A 12046-nucleotide genomic window follows, 5' to 3' on the forward strand; every position below is an offset into this window, starting at 1 on the left:
AATTTCTTGAAGACAGGAACTATGTCTTAACTTTCACTGTATTTCCTTTAGTGCTTAATTCAGTGAAAGGATTATAGTAAATGCTAAATAAATTCACATTCATTCAGTCTCAAGCAAAATGCACCTATACCAATGTAAAATGTTTCTTCATTCTAATTCTTCAAATAAACGTTTAGTTACCTAGGACTTTACCTAAATCAGTTTTATAACCTGTATGCTCTACCTGCATCAGCTTTGAAATGAGTTTCAAAATTTCATTTATTACTTATTGAGAGGGATTTTTGATACTAAAGATGGCAGTGGTTTTTTTTAAAACTTCTTAAAAACAACAACAACAATAATATATTACAGAACAAAGTTTAGCCCAATTCCGAAGCAATAGCTTGTAACTTAAAACTTGTTCTAAAGCAGAGTAAGGAGACAGCCAAATTTTTCTTACCACAATTAACTATTAACCGAGTCAACGCTATTAAAGCTTTCATTTTATTAATAGTCACGAACAACCACTTGGGGAATATACATTCACGCCAATGGAAGCCATTTAAGTGTAAACAAATCATAATGATTCACAGAAAGCTAAAAGGAATTGCATATCCACATGCGGTTTTGAAGTCAGGCAGTACAGACTGTTTTCTCTCAGGTAACAATACTTAACCAGTCCTTCGCGGGTCCGCTTTCCTGAGCTTAGAAAATACCGAATATATGGACCAAGAGCACGGAATAGTCACCCGCACTTGAGAACTATCCCCTCCTTCCTTCTACGCCACACAAGCCAACCTGCACGCACCTTTTCCAGGAGTTAAACCCTAACGCTCCGCTCCTGCCTTAAGGGAATATGGTCAAGCTCCTGCTCTCGCGGGATCTCGCGCCTTGGAGTAAGTCAACTGGATCGCGCGCCCAATCGAACCCCCGCGGGAATACAGTTCTCCAGGTCCGGAAAGCCGGGAAATCGCGTGCGGGGCGGGGTTAGCTCGATGAGCGTGAAGGCGGGGCCTTTCCCGAGGAGGCGGGGCGGGCGGAGAGTGGGGCGGGTCTCCCGGGACCTGTTGATCGCAGGTGTCACTGGCCTGACTGGCCCTTGGGTGTTGGGGTGTGTGCGCATGCTCCGCGAGCAGGGTCGAGCTCTGGGCGGCGAGAGCAGACGCCTCTGCTTCAGTTCCCGGTGAGCCTCGGCTACGGTGGCAGCTGTTAGTGTCAGACGGGTGTTGGCGTGAGGCGGAGCTGGGCCAGTGGGTGGTAGTCCTGTGGAAGTGGAAGGCCCATATTTCTTTACCTGGACCGCACTCTCCCTCTCGTTTGGAGGGCAGAGCTCAAGGTAAGTCTCGGAAACTAGTCCCTGTAGAGATCCAACGACCTGCGACCCCCGCCCCGGGCCTGAGCCGGAGACCCCCGTTCCAACGCCAGACCTTGTTTCTCCCCTAGCAGCCCTGCGACATCCTTCGCCCCCGCTCGGCGGACTCTTTCCCGGGGTTCAGGCACCCGAGGTCACGCAGCCTTCCCGCCTCCTCCCCGCCCGGTCCCGGCCCTGGAGGAGATGCGTCTGGCCAGGCGGGAGGCGCGCGGGAGGCAGGAGGAGGTGCTGTATTTACTGGGTCGTGGTTGTTCATTGCTGCTGTGTTTGAGGGCGGACACGAGGCAGAACCTGGAATCCAGCTGGGTCGCTGGGATTATGAATATTACGCTTCCTTGGCCCCTCACTTGCGGAGCAGCCACTGCCTCGCCCGAGCAGCAGCTTTTTAAAGGGTTCCGGATGGTTATGTTGCGCTCCTTGGAGCAGGGAGATGACTGGATTCGTGAGAATCTTTGGGTTGGTGATTTCTGGGTGGTAGTAGTAATTTATAAAGTTAATGTTTAGCTTCTAAACGGCGACTTATAGGGCGTTTATCAAACTACTTTTAAACATTGTCGGAGAACAGGAAGTACTTGTACAGGTGTACTAGGGAGGCTTTCTAAAGCCTGCAATCTGAGCGTGTTCTGAGGTTTTGTTATCCTGCTACAGGGTTTTCTGTATCAGTGCAAAGTCTGATTAATGCTTGCAAAATGTACTGCAAGGCTTTATTAGACAGCAGAGTATGCCAAAATGTTTCCTTATCTGGAAAAATATATGTATTTTTGCAAGGGATTTTCAAGGCTGTTTGTGAGGGATTTTTAAACTTAGGAAGTTCTTTGTGATTAGGATCTGATTCATTTTTAATTCTGTTCTCTAAAGAAAAGCATTGCTAATTCTCAGTGTTTAAAAGGAGTAGCAAGTGCTAACACAAAATTCTGATTGAATGTACTTTTGGCTAAATTGATACTTGTTTGTTAGTTTAATTTTCTATTTTCAGTTTTCTGATTATGGCCTAGGCAAAGCTCCTTCAACCTGTGAAAGAGAAATTAAAAAAAAAAAACACCAAAAACTTATTTTGCAAAAGCAATTTAGGATTTACCTACCATTGTCATAAGAATTCCAAATAGACACACTCACTGTAGATAAGAGTTAATTATGGAAAAAAATAGAGTTTTTGTTTTTGTTTTACATTTTAGAGGCTCTTAAAATGAGCTTTTTGGACAATTTGCCCAGGTTCATGATTAGTGGTGATAAACCGTGAAAGTGATTTATTTAAATTTGTTCATAAATTAAACTCATTGGTAGTAAATGTGTATTTTTAACTACAGTGTAAAAATAAGTGACCAAGAACAGACCTTTTTTTCCTCAGTTAATTTAAAAACTTTTTATAAATGCATAGTGTTCATGGAACTTAGCACTAATAGTCACTCCATTAATTATTTTCTCTAGAAGATACAAGTAGTTTTTTAAAAGATAGCTATTTTAATGTCAGAAGGGATACCCTTTTCCACCTAGCTTGTTCTTTTCCTTAAAAAAGAAAATCTCTTTTCAAAAACTCTTATATTTTAGTATGTACTGTGATTCAAGGTCTTTTATATTATTTAATGTCAGATGTTTCTTTTAAACTGTGGTGTCAAGAAATATAATTTTGGAATTATGGTTTAGAAGCTTCTTTTAGCAAAACAGAGTTTAAAAAATGAAAATTTTGATTTATTTTAAGGTGATGTACACATTAAAAAGTCAAAATCAGGGTTATTTTTCCTGTTGAAACTTTTGGAATTCGCTCACCTACCATGCTAGGGAGGATGTTGCTTTACCTTACAATTTTTCAAAAGTATGTTTGGAATCTATAAAGTGGTAGATTAAGCTATCCTACGAAGACGTTTACTTATTACAATACTTAGTAGATCTTGTTATTTGACAGCTTTAACTATAAGGTGTTTCTTAATTATAGACCCCAAAGACAACCTACAGCAAGGTCGTTTATGTAGTGCATCTGAAAGTATTTTGAATACAGAGTGTGCTAAGTATGCTAGGGCCCAAAAAATTGTCAGTCTAGCCTACTGGTTCTCATGAGCTCCTCGATTAAGGGAAGAAGTGTACTAATTTATGTCATCTTTGGAAAACTAGATAGAGATTTGTGATGATACAAATGTAGCATTAGTATATTATTATTAATTTTGTACAGATGTAATATAATGATTTTAGAAAATTCTGCATTAACAAAAGTTGCACATAGTACGAACAAGAAATGGATGCATGGGGCGCCTGGGTGGCGCAGTCGTGAAGCGTCTGCCTTCGGCTCAGGGCATGATCCCGGCGTTCTGGGATCGAGCCCCACATCAGGCTCCTCTGCTAGGAGCCTGCTTCTTCCTCTCCCACTCCCCCTGCTTGTGTTCCCTCTCTCGCTGGCTGTCTCTCTGTCAAATTAATAAATAAAATCTTTAAAAAAAGAAAAGAGAAATGGATGCAGCCTGTTCTACCACAGATACAATCTTCAAAGGTTATTTAAACTTTAAATAACTTCATATAATATCCTAATCTTGGCAAGTTATTATGAGTTTCTTTTAAGATGTATTTATCTATCTGTAGACTAGGTAAGAAGTATCTAGTCTTCATTTTCCAAGTTAACCCATATCCTCTATCAGGAGTTCTTAAAGTAGGGTCCATGATTAGAACTGTGGTCTATGGTTAGAACTGAATTATAATATAATTGGTTTTCTTTGTGATCTTATGAATTTTTTCTTTCTTTCAATCCTATGAAATTTATTTTATGCATTTACAAACATCATTCCAAGGAGCCCATAGGCCTCATTAGGCCACCAAAAGTGTCTCTGACATTCACAAAAATGCTACAAACCATTGCATCTGGTTGAAGAATTTTTGTTTTAGATAAGTCGCTTCAGAAAAGTTGCTGCATATATTCATATTTGTAATTCATCAGAAATAAAATATTATGCAATATAAACCATATTTCAGTATCTTAGCTGTCATTTCAGTTATCTGAGCTGTCATGGTATTTTTGAATCAGTTTGGCATTTTTGAATACATTTTGTAAATGTAACTTCTATTTACTTCTATTTTGTAAATATTGACCTGCAAAAAGCAGTTTGAAGAAATATTGTTCCTTTGGAATTTGGAAACTTTTTTACTTTGTGATTTTCTGATTCAGCAAATTTATTCAATGAACATTTATTGATCTATTGTTATGCTAGACACCAGAGATTAAAAAATTAATAAGACAACATTAAAGTAGTCAAAAATTTGAGTTCTTCCTTTTCACAGCCTTATCTCTGGCTGTTCCCAATCCTCCCCCAACTGAACTGAGTTTCCAAAGATAAAGTAGTCTTTTTTTCTTATACCCTTGCCTTTGCAAGATGCTGCTTCTCTTCCCATTCCCCTTTCAACTTCCCAGTCATCCATACCACACCTGTGAAGTATTTTCTAATCCATCAAAAGTAGATTATCACTTCATTTTTGTGTTACTACTGTACTTCGATCTATATGGTACAAAGATCTGTACTGTGTTCCTGTAGAGGGAAGACAGAATAAGGGTATCTGGAAATGGAGGTATATGTACTGTCATCTTAAGTATAAGGAGAGTACCATATGGACAGCACAAAAAATGGTAGGCAGGCAGAGGAGCTTTCTAGGAGACCCAGAGACAGGATGAGAGTAATGTCCAGGTATGTTTCGGGTACTCCAGTGATTTTTTATGGCTGGGTAGATCATGTTATTTATGAAAAAAAAATTGTCATTAAGGAAGTTTGTAGTTATTTTCCTGAAAAATGGTACATAAGTTGAATTTTTCTAAATTTAATCTCTGTTGTTTACATTGTTATTTCAGAGTTGCTTTCCATTGATTTCTGATGCACTGCTTTCTACTGTTTTACCTCAGTTTCTCCTTCTCTAGTCCAAAAGTTTGTAAATGAATGCTTGAAATAATACTGTGATGAATCCACTTGTAAAGTGAAGCATTCCCAAACATTTTCTTATAAATTAGAATTTTTCATGTTTAATTTTCTTAAATTAGGATATCTCTGAAAATGAAATCACTTATATTCTACTAAGAATGACTTATTAACAGATATTACAGTTTAGAAATTGATACTTTTATCGTGCAATATATCTGATCTAACTAAGGCTATAGTCAAGATTGATAAATCAGTTTAAGGAAATGGAGAAAGATAGCAAAATGAGATATAAAATATCATGATACAGCTTTTCCTTTCTGTTCAAATGTTTATATTATTAAAAATAATTTTACTTCAAAGATAGTGTTGTTGCTATCATTATAATTAGCTTATATTCACTGAATGCCTACTATATTTTGGGCATATATTAGGTATTTTATACATGGTTTATGGTACTTATAACTATGACCTTTTATGTAATTATGATTATAGATTATGTAACTGATATGATTTTAATGATTGAATAGTTGAGTAATGTTCTGTGCCACTGGAAACTTTATCAGAGGTGGAAGAAATAATTGGGCACATGAGGTCAGTATCAGACCACAGATTCCATCCTTGTCAAGAACCTATCAGGGCATTCTTTGTCCACCAGACACTTTATGCCTTGGCATCTTCGAAACTTCTTAGCCTGCATAATAAACTCTTGCCCCTCTCATGGTGGCCTTCCCTGTTTTTAGGCAAGCAGGCTATTTGAACCCTAAAAGATTTTTCCTTCTATATAGTATACTGTACAGGCCTGAAATAATCCTACCTCCTTAACCTAGCTGCCAGATGGTGGGAAATTGTCCTGAACTCTGATTGCCTAGGTCATCTTTGTTAGGAACACTAATTTGTTCATTAAGGTTTCACTTCACTTCCTGAACTTCCTTCAGTAAGTATTTAATGAGTACTTACCGTGTATTGGGTACTGGTTTACATGTCTGGGATTCACTTTACATTCTAAGATGATTGTGAGGAGAAACAATAATAATTCTAATAAGTCAATTATATAGCATATAAGATGGTGATGAATGCCAAGTAGAAAAGAAAAGGTAGAGCATGGTAAGGGGGATTGGGAGTGTGGGGTGGAGGTTGTGATGGATTGCAAATTTAAATCAGTATAGGCCTCATTTAGAAGGTGATTTTTGAAGAAAGCAGTCATGAAGGGAGCCAGGGAGACGCCATGTGTGCATCAAGGGGAGGTATATTCCAGGCAGAAGAATAGCCAGAGTAGGGACTTTAAAGCAGGTGTTTGCATAGTGTATTCAGAAATAAGAAGGAGGCTGATACAATGGCAATAGAGAAAATAAAGGGAAAGTAGTTAGAGATGAAGATGAGGGGATGGGCAGGTGTGACACAGTAAGAAATTTATATTTGGACTCTGGCCCCATTTCTTGACATACAGCTCCTAAAACCCTTGGAGCATCTCTGAAAGTGATTTTTTTTTTTTGCATGCTAATGAGATGACTGCTGTTGGGGGTTCCTGGATGGGGGCTGGTTGCCAGGGGAACCAACTGTGATTAGAGGAATTGAACTTTAAGCTTGCCCACCTTCCTCCACATCCTGGGAGGAGAGTGTGGTGAAGGTTGAGCTAATCACTAATGGCCAGTGATTTAATCAGTTTTGCCTATGTAATGAAGCCTCCATAAAAAATCCTAACTGGGTGCTCCTGGTCTGTTTAGTGTCTGCCTTCCGGCCCAAGTCATGACCCCAGGGTCCTGGGATTGAGCCCCATGCCAGGCTCCTTGCTCAGCAGGAAGCCTGCTTCTCCCTCTCCCTCTGTCTGCCTATCCCCTTGCTTGTGCGCACTCTCTCTCTCCCTCTCTGTCAAATAAATAAATACAATCTTTAAAAAAAAGTCCTAACTGAAGGCATTTGGAAAGCTTTTGGGTTGGTGTACACGTGGAGATGCTGAGAGGGTAATATGTCTAGAGAGGGCATGGACACTCCATGTCCCCTCCCACATTCTTTGCCCTACGCATCTCTTCCATCTGGCTGTTTCTGAGTATATTTTTATAATAAACCCAAAGTCTAGTCAGCAAGCTGAGTTCTGTGAGCCATGCTATCAAATTAATCAAATTAATCATCCATGGAAAAGGTTGTGGCAACCCCCAAATTATAGGCGATTGACCAGAAGTACAAGTGACAACGTGGGACGTGTGGGACATGCGATCAGTGTCTGAAGTGGGAGGGATGGTCTTGTGGGACTGAGCCCTTGACTTGGGATCTAACACTAACTTCAGGTAGATAGTGTCAAAATGGAGTGAAATTGTAGGACACCCTCTTGGTGTCCACTGAGAATTGGAGAATGGCTTGTGGAAAAACACATCTGGTCTCAAGTGCTGTCAGAAGAAGATGGTTTTTACTTTAGCAGGTAGTACAGGGCCTTGCAGGCCATTATAAAGACTTTTTGGGTTTTAATCTGAATGTAATAAAGACCCATTGAAAGGTTATAAGTATTGGGGCGCCTGGGTGGCGCAGTTGTTTAGCGTCTGCCTTTGGCTCAGGGAGTGATCCCAGCGTTCAGGGATCGAGCCCCACATCAGGCTCCTCCGCTAGGAGCCTGCTTCTTCCTCTCCCACTCCCCCTGCTTGTGTTCCCTCTCTCACTCGCTGTCTCTCTCTGTCAAATAAATAAATCAAATCTTTTTAAAAGAAAGAAAGAAAGAGAGAGAGAGAAAGAAAGGAAGGAAGGAAGGAAGGAAGGAAGGAAGGAAGGAAGGAAGAAAGGTTATAAGGAGAGGGATGACATTATGAATTTATTTTAGAAGTATCTTTTTGTCTATTCTTGAGGATAGATTTTGAAGGGTAAGGGCAGAAGCTAGGAGACAATTAAGAGGCTATTCTAGCAATCCAGGCAAGATTTGAAGATGGGTAAGACAAGAATAGTAGAAGTGGAGGTGGTGAGAATTGGTCACATTCTAACAGAGATATGTGAGAAAGAAGAGTGAAAGATCATTCCAAGATATTTTTTCTGAGCTACTGGAAAGAAAAAGTTACCATCAACTGAGATGGGGAAGGAAGGTATAGATAAAGCAAGAGTTCAGTTTTGGGCTTTCTCAAGACAAAGAAAAGTTAGGTTATGCCTGCTTTGGTGTAATTCTCTTCTGGAGATGATATCCTAAAGAAGATTGCTATAATCCATTGTCTTTAATGTTCATATTCTATATTCTGGATACACATGAACTCATGTCTTTCTCTAGTTAGCTACCAGTGGGAACTAGGAAGTAGGTAAAAGCCATAAGAGGTAAACATAGTTCTTTTTTGGACAAAAAGAAATAGAGCAAAAAAGTGCAGAACATTGAAAATTACTTAAAATTTGCTGGTTTTTTGGTGGCGGTACAGTATTTTCTTACTACTTTAATCTCATTTTCTGTCTTTGTTTTATAAATTTTCTGGTACACTCTTCTCCAATACCTCCATTTGTAGAGTAACAGTGGTTTTGTATGTCAAAGGACATTTATTCTGCAATTATATCTTCTTTATTCTAATCCTTCAACTTATAAAAGTGAAAGATACTTCTATAATGAATTAGATTTTAATTACTTCAACTTGCTATGCATCTTTACCTTGTTATCTAGTTATCAAAAGTGAAACCTTAAATACTTTCACTAGTTAGATGAACTGTTGTAGTATATCTGTAAAAAGTCTTCAGTGTATCCTTGAGTTACTCTATTTCTTATTAGTGAAAAGATGTTAAAATGAAATTTTACTTTACAGTTTAATGGCTAGGCCAGAATATATTTCCATAGCTTTATTAGCAATAGTTCTGCACTTCAGTAGGATTATGGATATTTCTAATTTTCTTTATGTAGTACTTCTATGTTGTTTTAAAAATCTATATAATATTCTATTTTAAGCCAAAACAAAATCCAATAAATGTAAAAGAACAAAGAAGTCTCATGGCTTTATCAGCTATTATATTAGTTTTCTAGGGCTGCTGTAATGAAGTACAACCAACTGGATGGCATAAAATAATAGAAATTTATTCTCTCACAGCTCTGGAGGCTTAGAAGTCCAAAATCAAGGTTTGGCAGAGTGGGTTTCTTTCAAGGGCTCTGAGCAGAAGCCTTCTTTTCCCCTTTCTAGCTTCTGGTGGTGGCTGTCAATCCTTGGTGTTCCCGGGCTTGTAGCTGTATCACTCTAACCCCTGTCTGTCATTAAACAGTATTCTCTGTGTTTCTGTCTCTTCTTCTAATGATAAGTGCTAGTCTTACTGGATTAGGGCCACCCTGATGACTTCATCTTAACCTGATTACATCTGCAAAAGCCCTATTTCCAAATGTTCACAGGCACTGGAGGTTAGGACTTTAATATACCATTTGGTGGACATAATTCAACTTGTTTTATAGCTTAATGTTCACTTTTAAATTGAAGAGAAGGGAACACTTCCAAACTCATTTTATGAGGCCAGCTTTATCCTGATACCAAAGATAAATAGGACATTACAAGAAAAGAAAGTACAGGCTAATATCCCTGAAGAATATAAATGGAAAAGTTTTCAACAAAATATTAGCAAACCAAATTCAGTAACACTTTGGAAGGATCATATACCATAACAAGTGGGATTTACCCCTGGCATGCAAGGATGGTTCAGTATTTGCAAATCAATAAATGTCATATACCACATTAAGAGAAGGAAAGATTAGATGCAGAAGAAGCATTTAACAAAATTTAATATCCCTTCAATATGAAAATTCTTAACAAAATGGGTATAGAGGGAATGTGTCTCAATATAATAAAAGCCACATATGACAGGCCCACTGCTAACATCATTCTAAACTGTGAAAAGTCAAAAGCTCTTCCTCTAGAATCAGACACAAAACAGGAGTGCCCACTCTCACCACATCTATTCAACATAGCACTGGAAGCCGTAGACAGTGCAATTAGTCAAGAAAAATAAATGATATCCAAATAGGAAAGGAAGAAGTAAAACTATCGTTATTGGCAGATAACATTATATTATATGTGGAAACCCAGAGACTCCACCAAAACCTGTTAGAACTAATACTTGAATTCAGTAAAGTTGCAGGATACAAAAATGAACATACAGAGATCAGTTGCATTTTTATTCAGTCAATTTTGTCTTACCCTAAAATTGCTACATCAAATTTCTTTTGTTTTATACTTTTCTGGTATATCATTTTAATTTTATATTTGTGTGTATGTACACATACATAACATATAATGCATAAATGTAACTAATATACATATATAGTTTTTTTTAGTGCAGGCTTTGTTTTTTTTTCACTTCTATTTCAAGCTTGGCTGTCCATCCCCATTTTAACAAGACATGTACACACTCCTCCTAGCTCAGATGTTCATATAAAGCATATGTATTTTTTTCACATATATTCTTTTACCAAAATAGGATTATATTACATTTCTGCATTTTGCCTTTGTCATTCAGAAACACCCTGTTATATAATTATGCCCCTATTTATGGACATTCATTTTGTTTATTTCCTTACTTATTGTACCTACCAACTATATCTCAGTAAGGTAGTAACTTTTGGAGGGAGGCATGGATTCTCAGTATTGCGGTTTTTAGATTGAAGTGTGTTTTTAATTTTAACAGTTGTTGCCAGGTTGACATAATATTGCTACAAGGGTATTATAGTATAATTACATTTTTTATTAGTCAACAGTAAGGGAAAGTACCTCTTTCCATTTATCTCCACCAACAGTGATTCTTTTAAGTTTTTGCCAGCTGATGGAAACAAATTACCTCTTAATTACTTTAATAATGCCTCTATGTTGAGGTCTCCAAGATTCCTGACATTCCTAGGTTTGGTGATTTTTTGGAATTTTGAGCACTCGGCATGTAGTCGTACTTACTGCTATGCTTTATTAATTATAGCAAAAGGAAATAAAGCGAAATCAGCAAATGGAGAAGGGTCATGGGGCAAAGTTTGGTGGAAATCAGGCACAAGTTTCTCATAGTTTTCTTCCATTGCAGTCACATGAAACACACAAATTCCTCCAGCAACAAATTGTGGTGACATTATGTAAAATGCAGTCTATCAGAAGGCTGTTTAGAGACTCAGTCCATAGAATTTTTTATTGGAAAGTGGTCACATAGTTATCCTCTACCTCAAATGTTACCAAAATTCCAGACTTCCAGAAGGAAAGCAGGTGTTCAGGATAAACCACATAGTTTGCATAGTTTAGGTACAGTGACCAATCTTACTAGTTTTGTGGTGGGAATCCTCCCAAAAATTTAAATTCTAAAAGCCTAAATAAAACCTTGCAGGCAGGCTTCCTAAGGATAGCAATCTCTGGCCTGCTATATTGTCCTTCCCTTTTTCTTGTTTCTTAAGTAACTTTGTTGAAATATAATTCACATGTCATACAATTCACTCATTGAAAGAGTACAATTCAGTGGTTTTTAGTATATTTACAGGAAGGTAAACCTATCAACACAACTTTAGAACATTTTCATCGCCTCAGAAAGAATCCTTGTTTATTAAAATGTTAAAAAAAAAAAAAAAAAGAATTCCTATACCCTTTAGCTCTCACTCTTCCCTTCTCATTTCTATAGCCCCATATCTCCAGTCCAAGCAACCACTAATCTACTCGCTGTGTCTGTAGATTTCTCTGTTCTGGACATTTTGTATGAATGGAATCGTAACATGTGGTCCTTCCTGACTTCTTTCACTTAGCAGAATGTTTTCAATGTTCATCCGTATGAAGTAGCATGTAAAAGTACTTCATTTCTTTGTATGGCTGAATAATATTCCATTGTATGAATATGTATACAC

General features: G+C 37.9%; 1 protein-coding gene across 1 annotated transcript in view; it reads left to right on the forward strand.

Annotated features, from left to right (window-relative positions):
* Positions 1 to 351: 351 nt before the first annotated feature.
* The window catches only part of USP53 (ubiquitin specific peptidase 53), a 60730-nt gene continuing 49035 nt past the window's right edge, over positions 352 to 12046 (forward strand). The window contains exon 1 of the mRNA XM_040626272.1: positions 352 to 1315. The gene's annotated coding sequence lies outside the window, so the exon portion shown is untranslated. The remainder of the gene's footprint in view (positions 1316 to 12046) is intronic.

This window comes from Ursus maritimus, unplaced genomic scaffold (assembly GCF_017311325.1).
Source record: "Ursus maritimus isolate PB19 unplaced genomic scaffold, ASM1731132v1 scaffold_11, whole genome shotgun sequence".
Lineage (NCBI taxonomy): Eukaryota > Metazoa > Chordata > Mammalia > Carnivora > Ursidae > Ursus > Ursus maritimus.